Source organism: Phyllobates terribilis, unplaced genomic scaffold (assembly GCF_046119375.1).
Source record: "Phyllobates terribilis strain yellow unplaced genomic scaffold, ASM4611937v1 Scaffold_160__1_contigs__length_4322635, whole genome shotgun sequence".
NCBI classification, from domain to species: domain Eukaryota; kingdom Metazoa; phylum Chordata; class Amphibia; order Anura; family Dendrobatidae; genus Phyllobates; species Phyllobates terribilis.
In genome coordinates, this window is record NW_027362920.1 from 2,988,271 (window position 1) to 3,000,299 (window position 12,029).

The window sequence follows — 12,029 nt, forward strand, 5'->3', positions numbered from 1 at the left end:
TGCGCGGCTCCCAGCGCTACAAGCTTTGCTGTCAGCTGTGTCATACTGCACAAGCGTCCCATAACTTCAACGCTCACCGGGAGCAAAATTCAAACACCTGGGCGGCGCCACCCATGACTGAATGTGAGGATCACACCCCTATGACTGAACGAGTAGGTAGGGTATAAGTATATAAAGTGCTATACACTCATTATAGTTGCACCAATTATAATGAAAAAAGTGTGTTAGTGATGTACATTGCATCACTATCAACGCTATGAGGGCAGTTTACATAGTAACTAGGATGTGACAGCTTCCCTTTAACATGACAACATGTCAGTTCAGAGTCTTCATAAATGCCTGCTCCAGGAATCTTTTTTTTCCAGCCCCCATCTTGGCTTATCATCTATAATGTTGATAATTTACCTTTATCATAAAATCTTTTCGCGCAGCTTGGAATCTCACTATTTCCCGATGCATTGGCTCTTTGCTTCTCATTGTCTCCTGTGTTGCAGTTTATTTCTTCTACTGAATTCTGAGTTTGGAGCAGATGGAATAAAATATATATTCAGGTTCCCCAAGGGGGTGGGCTGCAAGTAATAGATAACTTCAAAGCAGACACGAAATAAAAGCGCAGTGAGCCGTACTTCGAGTTCTTGACAATTTCTGCTCATCAGTCTGACTGATGAGAATGGAGGAGTAGGAGTTATCTGAATGTATAATCCTTTTTACTTAGAGACTTGTGTTTTTGAAATTTCTCGATAGGCTGGAAACTGAGCGTTATTAGATTTTCTCTCAGTGAATTAATGGCTGGAATAATGTTATTACCTTACAAAAAGGAGTAGTATTGAAGTTCTTTCTGCTTGCATTCATCATGGTTGTATATTACTGCGGTATTTTATTGCTATTTTTAGTTGAGTTATATTAATCACACTAAAATTTATTAAAGAGAATCTGTAACCACCAGCATGATGTAGAGGCAGAGACCATGATTACAGCGATGTATCACTTACTTTACTGGGTGCTGCAGTATTGATTAAAAACTGTTTTATCTGCCACAGATCTAAGAGATCTCTGAATTCTGAGATCTAGATAGCTCCGCCCTCATACCACTGAGCTGCCAATCAGTGATGGAGGCGGGGTTGGACTACCTAGCATCAGGCCAAGTAGTCCTGATAATCTGCTGCTAATAAAACAGTATTTTTTTCAAAACTACATTAACCCCTTAAGGACGGAGACAATTATGCCCTTAATGATCAGGCCAATTTTTACAATTCTGTCCACTGTCACTTTATGAGGTAATAACTCTGGAACGCTTCAACGGATCCCCCTGATTCTGAGACTGTCCTTTCGTGACATATTGCACTCCATGTTAGTGATAAAATTTCTTCGATATCACTTGCATTTATTTGTGAAAAAAATCAGAAATTTGATGAAAATTTTGAAAATGTCACAATTTTCAAAATTTTAATTTCCATGCCCTTAAATCAGATATACAGTACAGACCAAAAGTTTGGACACACCTTCTCATTTAAAGATTTTTCTGTATTTTCATGACTATGAAAATTGTACATTCACACTGAAGGCATCAAAACTGTGAATTAACACACGTGGAATTATATACTTAACAAAAAAGTGTGAAACAACAGAAAATATGTCTTATATTCTAGGTTCTTCAAAGTAGCCACCTTTTGCTTTGATGACTGCTTTGCACACTCTTGGCATTCTCTTGATGAGCTTCAAGAGGTAGTCACCGGAAATGGTTTTCACTTCACAGGTGTGCCCTGTCAGGTTTAATAAGTGGGATTTTAATAGTGTGCCACAGACTAATCAACCAAACTTTTTGGGTTGGGTTCTCTTTTATAGTCTGCAGGCATTAATTGAAAGAAGTCAGTGTTCCAGCAGAGGGAGACAACGTTTCAGAAAAGGCATTGTAGCAAACCAAAAAAGAAATTTTAAGTGCAGCAGAGTAACCAGCGCACATACCTGTTAGCTCAGGTGAGTTTAAAAGGCTGCTGTTGATAACAAGGGCATTTGCTAAATAGATGGTGTGTGTGCAACAATATACTGAAAGGTCAATTATATTGTGCAGCTTATCTCACCACCTGTAGTTATTTAGGTGAAAGCTCCAAAATGCTTGCCTAATATGTCTGTTTATCCAAAAGGAAGTAAAGAGGGAGAGCTAGAAAGATAGCATTGCGTTACATTACATGGCAATGCAATGCACAGTTGCTGAAGTTGAACCAAAATGAGCTTGTCACCTGGCTTCTGCAACTTTGAACATGAAAAATCCAATGAGGAGAAGAAAAGCAAAGCCAAAGAGTCCATCCCAAAATCCGACAAACAAGCAAAATGAACAAAAAACATTGAATTCAATACTTTCTGATTTTAGAAACTGCATTAAAGAAGGGGTGCACCGGTCCTGGAGATACTGCAATACCAGGTCAATGCGTGGAGTGGACAGAGCAAGCTCTTTTTCCATCTCCCTGTTCTAAAAATCCATTTAATATATGGTCCCCAGATAGGGGACGTATCAGATATTAAACTGATAAGAACAGATACTACACTTGATCTTAGCCAAAAGGCCGAGAAGCGATAACCAGAATTGGTTTCGAACTACGGAGCCACCCAAGGATCCTGAAGAGTCCATTTGTGGAGATGAGCTCCTGGACTCCCGTTAAGAAGACATGTTGTCAACCTCTAGATCCCTTACATGCCTGCACTTTTCGGCTTGCTGCTGCTGCAATCCACGCGTTTTAGATCTGCATAACTCCACCTCTTTAAACACAGCACCCTCACCCCCTGCTGTTCCCACCCGCCTCAACACCGTTGGAAGGGAGGAGAACCAATTAAGGCGGGGGGTGGGGTGGAACGAGCAGCTGTCTACCCTTAGCAGGAGGGCTGCTGATTACTTACCTCTCCTGCTGCTGCTGGCTGTCCAGCAGCAGACTGAAGGTGGCTGCTGCTGTGCGCAGGTATATAAAGGCTCAGAGCCTATTATGACACGCGCAGCCAGCGTTCCATTGCCACATTCCATCTACTGCAGGCAGGATACCTGGCTGGCTGAATGTCGCTGAGAAGCTCACAGAGACCGCCATAAGCAACAGTTTAACAGAATGCCACAGACTAATCAACCAAACTTTTTGGGTTGGGTTCTCTTTTATAGTCTGCAGGCATTAATTGAAAGAAGTCAGTGTTCCAGCAGAGGGAGACAACGTTTCAGAAAAGGCATTGTAGCAAACCAAAAAAGAAATTTTAAGCGCAGCAGAGTAACCAGCGCACATACCTGTTAGCTCAGGTGAGTTTAAAAGGCTGCTGTTGATAACAAGGGCATTTGCTAAATAGATGGTGTGTGTGCCACAATATACTGAAAGGTCAATTATATTGTGCAGCTTATCTCACCACCTGTAGTTATTTAGGTGAAAGCTCCAAAATGCTTGCCTAATATGTCTGTTTATCCAAAAGGAAGTAAAGAGGGAGAGCTAGAAAGATAGCATTGCGTTACATTACATGGCAATGCAATGCACAGTTGCTGAAGTTGAACCAAAATGAGCTTGTAATCTGGCTTCTGCAACTTTGAACATGAAAAATCCAATGAGGAGAAGAAAAGCAAAGCCAAAGAGTCCATCCCAAAATCCGACAAACAAGCAAAATGAACAAAAAACATTGAATTCAATACTTTCTGATTTTAGAAACTGCATTAAAGAAGGGGTGCACCGGTCCTGGAGATACTGCAATACCAGGTCAATGCGTGGAGTGGACAGAGCAAGCTCTTTTTCCATCTCCCTGTTCTAAAAATCCATTTAATATATGGTCCCCAGATAGGGGACGTATCAGATATTAAACTGATAAGAACAGATACTACACTTGATCTTAGCCAAAAGGCCGAGAAGCGATAACCAGAATTGGTTTCGAACTACGGAGCCACCCAAGGATCCTGAAGAGTCCATTTGTGGAGATGAGCTCCTGGACTCCCGTTAAGAAGACATGTTGTCAACCTCTAGATCCCTTACATGCCTGCACTTTTCGGCTTGCTGCTGCTGCAATCCACGCGTTTTAGATCTGCATAACTCCACCTCTTTAAACACAGCACCCTCACCCCCTGCTGTTCCCACCCGCCTCAACACCGTTGGAAGGGAGGAGAACCAATTAAGGCGGGGGGTGGGGTGGAACGAGCAGCTGTCTACCCTTAGCAGGAGGGCTGCTGATTACTTACCTCTCCTGCTGCTGCTGGCTGTCCAGCAGCAGACTGAAGGTGGCTGCTGCTGTGCGCAGGTATATAAAGGCTCAGAGCCTATTATGACACGCGCAGCCAGCATTCCATTGCCACATTCCATCTACTGCAGGCAGGATACCTGGCTGGCTGAATGTCGCTGAGAAGCTCACAGAGACCGCCATAAGCAACAGTTTAACAGAATGCCACAGACTAATCAACCAAACTTTTTGGGTTGGGTTCTCTTTTATAGTCTGCAGGCATTAATTGAAAGAAGTCAGTGTTCCAGCAGAGGGAGACAACGTTTCAGAAAAGGCATTGTAGCAAACCAAAAAAGAAATTTTAAGCGCAGCAGAGTAACCAGCGCACATACCTGTTAGCTCAGGTGAGTTTAAAAGGCTGCTGTTGATAACAAGGGCATTTGCTAAATAGATGGTGTGTGTGCAACAATATACTGAAAGGTCATTTATATTGTGCAGCTTATCTCACCACCTGTAGTTATTTAGGTGAAAGCTCCAAAATGCTTGCCTAATATGTCTGTTTATCCAAAAGGAAGTAAAGAGGGAGAGCTAGAAAGATAGCATTGCGTTACATTACATGGCAATGCAATGCACAGTTGCTGAAGTTGAACCAAAATGAGCTTGTCACCTGGCTTCTGCAACTTTGAACATGAAAAATCCAATGAGGAGAAGAAAAGCAAAGCCAAAGAGTCCATCCCAAAATCCGACAAACAAGCAAAATGAACAAAAAACATTGAATTCAATACTTTCTGATTTTAGAAACTGCATTAAAGAAGGGGTGCACCGGTCCTGGAGATACTGCAATACCAGGTCAATGCGTGGAGTGGACAGAGCAAGCTCTTTTTCCATCTCCCTGTTCTAAAAATCCATTTAATATATGGTCCCCAGATAGGGGACGTATCAGATATTAAACTGATAAGAACAGATACTACACTTGATCTTAGCCAAAAGGCCGAGAAGCGATAACCAGAATTGGTTTCGAACTACGGAGCCACCCAAGGATCCTGAAGAGTCCATTTGTGGAGATGAGCTCCTGGACTCCCGTTAAGAAGACATGTTGTCAACCTCTAGATCCCTTACATGCCTGCACTTTTCGGCTTGCTGCTGCTGCAATCCACGCGTTTTAGATCTGCATAACTCCACCTCTTTAAACACAGCACCCTCACCCCCTGCTGTTCCCACCCGCCTCAACACCGTTGGAAGGGAGGAGAACCAATTAAGGCGGGGGGTGGGGTGGAACGAGCAGCTGTCTACCCTTAGCAGGAGGGCTGCTGATTACTTACCTCTCCTGCTGCTGCTGGCTGTCCAGCAGCAGACTGAAGGTGGCTGCTGCTGTGCGCAGGTATATAAAGGCTCAGAGCCTATTATGACACGCGCAGCCAGCGTTCCATTGCCACATTCCATCTACTGCAGGCAGGATACCTGGCTGGCTGAATGTCGCTGAGAAGCTCACAGAGACCGCCATAAGCAACAGTTTAACAGAATGCCACAGACTAATCAACCAAACTTTTTGGGTTGGGTTCTCTTTTATAGTCTGCAGGCATTAATTGAAAGAAGTCAGTGTTCCAGCAGAGGGAGACAACGTTTCAGAAAAGGCATTGTAGCAAACCAAAAAAGAAATTTTAAGCGCAGCAGAGTAACCAGCGCACATACCTGTTAGCTCAGGTGAGTTTAAAAGGCTGCTGTTGATAACAAGGGCATTTGCTAAATAGATGGTGTGTGTGCCACAATATACTGAAAGGTCAATTATATTGTGCAGCTTATCTCACCACCTGTAGTTATTTAGGTGAAAGCTCCAAAATGCTTGCCTAATATGTCTGTTTATCCAAAAGGAAGTAAAGAGGGAGAGCTAGAAAGATAGCATTGCGTTACATTACATGGCAATGCAATGCACAGTTGCTGAAGTTGAACCAAAATGAGCTTGTAATCTGGCTTCTGCAACTTTGAACATGAAAAATCCAATGAGGAGAAGAAAAGCAAAGCCAAAGAGTCCATCCCAAAATCCGACAAACAAGCAAAATGAACAAAAAACATTGAATTCAATACTTTCTGATTTTAGAAACTGCATTAAAGAAGGGGTGCACCGGTCCTGGAGATACTGCAATACCAGGTCAATGCGTGGAGTGGACAGAGCAAGCTCTTTTTCCATCTCCCTGTTCTAAAAATCCATTTAATATATGGTCCCCAGATAGGGGACGTATCAGATATTAAACTGATAAGAACAGATACTACACTTGATCTTAGCCAAAAGGCCGAGAAGCGATAACCAGAATTGGTTTCGAACTACGGAGCCACCCAAGGATCCTGAAGAGTCCATTTGTGGAGATGAGCTCCTGGACTCCCGTTAAGAAGACATGTTGTCAACCTCTAGATCCCTTACATGCCTGCACTTTTCGGCTTGCTGCTGCTGCAATCCACGCGTTTTAGATCTGCATAACTCCACCTCTTTAAACACAGCACCCTCACCCCCTGCTGTTCCCACCCGCCTCAACACCGTTGGAAGGGAGGAGAACCAATTAAGGCGGGGGGTGGGGTGGAACGAGCAGCTGTCTACCCTTAGCAGGAGGGCTGCTGATTACTTACCTCTCCTGCTGCTGCTGGCTGTCCAGCAGCAGACTGAAGGTGGCTGCTGCTGTGCGCAGGTATATAAAGGCTCAGAGCCTATTATGACACGCGCAGCCAGCATTCCATTGCCACATTCCATCTACTGCAGGCAGGATACCTGGCTGGCTGAATGTCGCTGAGAAGCTCACAGAGACCGCCATAAGCAACAGTTTAACAGAATGCCACAGACTAATCAACCAAACTTTTTGGGTTGGGTTCTCTTTTATAGTCTGCAGGCATTAATTGAAAGAAGTCAGTGTTCCAGCAGAGGGAGACAACGTTTCAGAAAAGGCATTGTAGCAAACCAAAAAAGAAATTTTAAGCGCAGCAGAGTAACCAGCGCACATACCTGTTAGCTCAGGTGAGTTTAAAAGGCTGCTGTTGATAACAAGGGCATTTGCTAAATAGATGGTGTGTGTGCAACAATATACTGAAAGGTCATTTATATTGTGCAGCTTATCTCACCACCTGTAGTTATTTAGGTGAAAGCTCCAAAATGCTTGCCTAATATGTCTGTTTATCCAAAAGGAAGTAAAGAGGGAGAGCTAGAAAGATAGCATTGCGTTACATTACATGGCAATGCAATGCACAGTTGCTGAAGTTGAACCAAAATGAGCTTGTAATCTGGCTTCTGCAACTTTGAACATGAAAAATCCAATGAGGAGAAGAAAAGCAAAGCCAAAGAGTCCATCCCAAAATCCGACAAACAAGCAAAATGAACAAAAAACATTGAATTCAATACTTTCTGATTTTAGAAACTGCATTAAAGAAGGGGTGCACCGGTCCTGGAGATACTGCAATACCAGGTCAATGCGTGGAGTGGACAGAGCAAGCTCTTTTTCCATCTCCCTGTTCTAAAAATCCATTTAATATATGGTCCCCAGATAGGGGACGTATCAGATATTAAACTGATAAGAACAGATTTTTTTTTTTTTTTTTTTTTTTTTTTAAAAACCACTCAGGTTTAGATATAAGCAAACAGTTAACCAGACTTCGTCATAAGTTATACTGCCACTTCATAAGCATCATTGTGGTTTCTTTATTAAAGTATTATTCAACAAAAATACAAACAAGTAATCCTATGCCAGAGACATTTCCAGAAAAAATATCAACGGTATTTAACCATATCCTGCCACTTAAGGTATTTCCACACACCTTCAGAATCTGTTCCACCACCACCACCTTCTCTTGTATCCCACAAATAGATTACATATAGTCTTGCTAAGATCAACCTAATACAATCATTTACTGTTAAATTTACTCTTTTAAACACACACAAATTTCTCACATCCCACAAGCTCTCCTGCACACACACCATAATAAACCACATCATCCTTTCTAGGCCACGACGACTAGCACCAAAACCAAACATAGCCACTCTCCAATCAATAAACTTCACACCAGCAACCCCTTTACACAGTCCACCCACACCTTTCCACACATCATACGCAAAATTACAATCCCACATAAGGTGCCTCACCGTCTCATTCGCTCCACAACCATCCCTTGGACATACTGCAGATCTTATGAGATCTCTTTTCTTCTGAAAATCCCTCACTGGCAAAATATTATGAAGGCCCATCCATACTGTATCTCGCTGTCTATTCGACACACCTTGAATGCTTAACTTCTTCCATACCCGCGCAACTTCCATAGAACACAATCCCACCACATTACTCTCACACTCATTCACACACATCTTCCCCATCACCTTCTTAACCAACATAAAGTCTTTCATTGCAACTGCTAACAAATCATTCTTCCTCACAAACTTCTCAATCAAACCATACCACTCAGGACACTTAAAAGCAACAGGCACATTCTTATCACGCTTCACCCAATTCAGACCATACAGCATCCATCCAGCCAAATACTTACACATAAATGCCCCTTTATTATTCTTCCCAATCAAAATGACCGTAGTCTTAATAAAATGCAATGTTAGAAACACTTCAATATTCGGAAACTTTAGTCCCCCATACAAATATTGCTTAAACAAAATCTCTCTCTTAAGTCTTTCCATCCTACTGCCCCAAAAAAACACAAAAATTAGTTTCTCCACTTTTTTAATTTTCCTATAGGGCACTGGAAAAATACAAGAAACATAAAGCAAAATAGGGAGAATAACAGCCTTAATTATAAGAACCTTCCCTACCAAAGACAAAGAACGTAACTTCCAAAAATTCATCTTCCGCACAATCCGCTCACCACATTCATCCCAACTCTCATAACCTTTCAAATCATCATTAAAAAAAACTCCCAACACTTTAATTGCACCATCCACACCAGCCACACCATCCATCTTAATCCTATTGTCACCAAAACATTTAAACATGCATTTGTTCCAATTCACACGAAACGCTGACGCGCCACAAAAAAAATTCAACAACAATTTTACTCTCTCCATAGAGGCCACACTCTCACTCACCACTACTACATCATCCATATATCCTAAGACTTTCACAGTCATTCCACCACTCCCTGGCACTAACAAACCACGCACCACTTTCTCTTTCCGAATCATACACAGCAGTGGCTCAATCACACACACAAATAATACCGGTGACATGGGACAACCTTGCCTCACACCAGACCTAATACACACTTTCTCACTCAAAAACCCATTCACCAGAAATTCACTCATCACCTCCCCATACAATCCTCTCACGGCACGCACAAATTTCTCCGGAAAACCCATTCTACGCAAAACCTCAAATAGAAACACATGAGACACGCGATCAAACGCCTTTTCAAAGTCAACAGCCATCACCATACACTTCTGCTTTCTTACTTTACAATCCCACAACACATCTCTTAAAAGACACAGATTATCCGTCATACATCTACCAGGCACTGCACACACTTGATCTTTACCAATCACATCAGCTACAACCACACGCATCCGACACGCCAAAATTTTACTGAATACCTTGTAATCGGCGTTCAGAAGCGTAATTGGCCTCCAATTACTCAAACACCTTTTATCCCCTTTCTTATGGATTAAGACCACCACTCCCTCCTTCATTGAACCCGCAAGCATCCCATTCTCCCACATAAACTGACACACTTCCACTAAATCCATACCCATCACTTCCCACATCATAACATATAGCTCCACAGGCAAACCATCCTTCCCAGGCGTCACATTTTTCCTTGCACCAAACACCGCTTTCTTAACTTCCTCCTCAATCACTGCCTCACATAGACCAGAACATCCATCCTTATCCACCTTACAATCCAAAGTCTTAAGCACTTCTTCTTTCAAACTCTCATCCACCCACTTCCTGCCAAACAACTCAGCATAAAACGTGACCACTTCCTTCATTACATCCTCCCCACTCACACAAACACCATCCACATCAAAAATCTCCTCCATACCCTCCTTCTTACCATTTATTTTTTTAAAGAAATATCTTGAACACTTTTCATCTTTATCAAGATGGACCACCTTTGACCTAAAAATTATTTCCCTTCCCTTCCTCTCCAAAGTCCTCTTCAAATCCTCTCTCGCACTTCTTAACAAATCATCCACATCCACACCACACATCCTCATTTTCTCTAGCCATTCCACCCTCATCATTAAATCTTTATATTGACTCCTAACCATGGCAGCCTTTTTATAGCCCCATCGACGAAAAAACTTTTGCACTTCATACTTCATCCAATCCCACCACACCAACACACTTTCAAACTTACTCTTTTGAGATTTACACCAACTATATTTTTTCTTAAAATCATTCACAATTCTCTCATCCTCAAGCAAACTCACATTCAATTTCCACACACCTCTCCCATGCACCCGCCTTAAATCCCCTCTAAACTCACCTTTCAGGCACACATGGTCCGAAAAAGGAACTGAAAATTGAGAAAAACCATCACATATTATATTTTTAGAAAAAAACATCCTATCAATCCTAGATGTTATCCCACCCCTGTCAGCTTTATAGGTTGGTGGTGGTGGCTTCCCCAAATAAACCTCAGCAGCATCAAAAAAGAAAAAATCAGAAATAATGTTTGCCAATTTTTTTCCTGAGGCATCAACTTTCCCCTCAGTTACACAGTTAAAATCACCTGTTACTATCACAGGGATCCTACCAGGTAATTCTAAACATAATTTATCTAATAAACTTAACCTGTCTTCTTTTTTTGTAGGACCATAAATATTTATAATTTTAACTTTCCACCCCCTCCCACACACAACTGCAGAGATGCAACGACCCACCTCTATTACCTTATAATATTCAAAAACAAAATTTCTATTATTTAATACTATCCCAACTCCATCATTTTTATTCCCACTAGAGCCAGACCAGATATGCTGGCCATATGGCCAATCAGCGTCTTCCAGGGGTTCTTCTATACCACACTCCTGTAGACACATAATATCAAAAGAATGGTTATGTAAGAAGTCCAGAATCACAGATCTTCTAACTCTAGACTTTAAAAGTCTTACATTAAGGGACGCAATGTCCCAATTTGGTTTAGAGACCATTCTTTGGCTCAAAAACCAGAAACACCAGTCTCAGCAAAAAAACATGCCTTCCTTATCCTTTGTCATCCGGCGAACTCCCACTTAGCTGAAAGATAGTGGACTCCAAATTCTCCTCCAGGTAAGCCGTTGACGCAGGAGAAAGAGAAACCACTGGGTAATCCCGCTCACTCACCGGACTTGCCACGCATTGGCTACTTGATGGTTCAGACAACCGGGCCCTTTTATTCTTAGCGCGGTCCGGTTCCTCAGAAGACCTCACCCCAGTCTCAGTGAAGTCTCCTTGACCTCCAGCTCCCTCTTCATCCATACTTTCACTGCTCCAACTGAGAGCCGGGTCCCCTGGGATTTCCAAGGCTCCCTCACGTTCTTCACAAAAGGAGTCAATGAAACCCCCCTGATAGGAAGAAATATCCATCTCAGCTGCCAGAACCTCTTCCACTCTCCCGGGCTCCACCAGTAGGTCAGCAGACGCCCTCACTGGAGCAGTCTCCACACGCTGTTCCACTACCTTCACCCTGGAAGAAACTGCGGCCTCAGGTGCCACACTCTTAGGCCTCGGAGAGTTCGAGACCACCTCAGAGTATGCCCTTGCTTTGCCCTCGTTCGCACGACGAGTACAATCCTTAAAGGCATGCCCCTCCATACCACAAGCATTGCAAACAATTGGATTGGTACAGTCCTTAGCAACATGCCCACTTTGGTTGCACTTGGAGCAAACAGG

At 42.6% G+C, this 12,029-nt stretch overlaps 5 non-coding genes across 5 annotated transcripts; all 5 read right to left on the reverse strand.

Annotated features, from left to right (window-relative positions):
- Window positions 1-2,385: 2,385 nt before the first annotated feature.
- Window positions 2,386-2,576, reverse strand: LOC141207445 (U2 spliceosomal RNA). The gene has a single exon (XR_012277782.1). It is a non-coding gene; the product is annotated as a U2 spliceosomal RNA (small nuclear RNA).
- A 1,109-nt stretch (window positions 2,577-3,685) lies between these two features.
- On the reverse strand, window positions 3,686-3,876 carry LOC141207457 (U2 spliceosomal RNA). Its single transcript, XR_012277793.1, has one exon. It is a non-coding gene; the product is annotated as a U2 spliceosomal RNA (small nuclear RNA).
- A 1,109-nt stretch (window positions 3,877-4,985) lies between these two features.
- Window positions 4,986-5,176, reverse strand: LOC141207468 (U2 spliceosomal RNA). Its single transcript, XR_012277805.1, has one exon. It is a non-coding gene; the product is annotated as a U2 spliceosomal RNA (small nuclear RNA).
- Window positions 5,177-6,285: 1,109 nt separating this feature from the next.
- On the reverse strand, window positions 6,286-6,476 carry LOC141207480 (U2 spliceosomal RNA). Its single transcript, XR_012277817.1, has one exon. It is a non-coding gene; the product is annotated as a U2 spliceosomal RNA (small nuclear RNA).
- Window positions 6,477-7,585: 1,109 nt separating this feature from the next.
- On the reverse strand, window positions 7,586-7,774 carry LOC141207305 (U2 spliceosomal RNA). Its single transcript, XR_012277711.1, has one exon. It is a non-coding gene; the product is annotated as a U2 spliceosomal RNA (small nuclear RNA).
- Window positions 7,775-12,029: the final 4,255 nt, after the last annotated feature.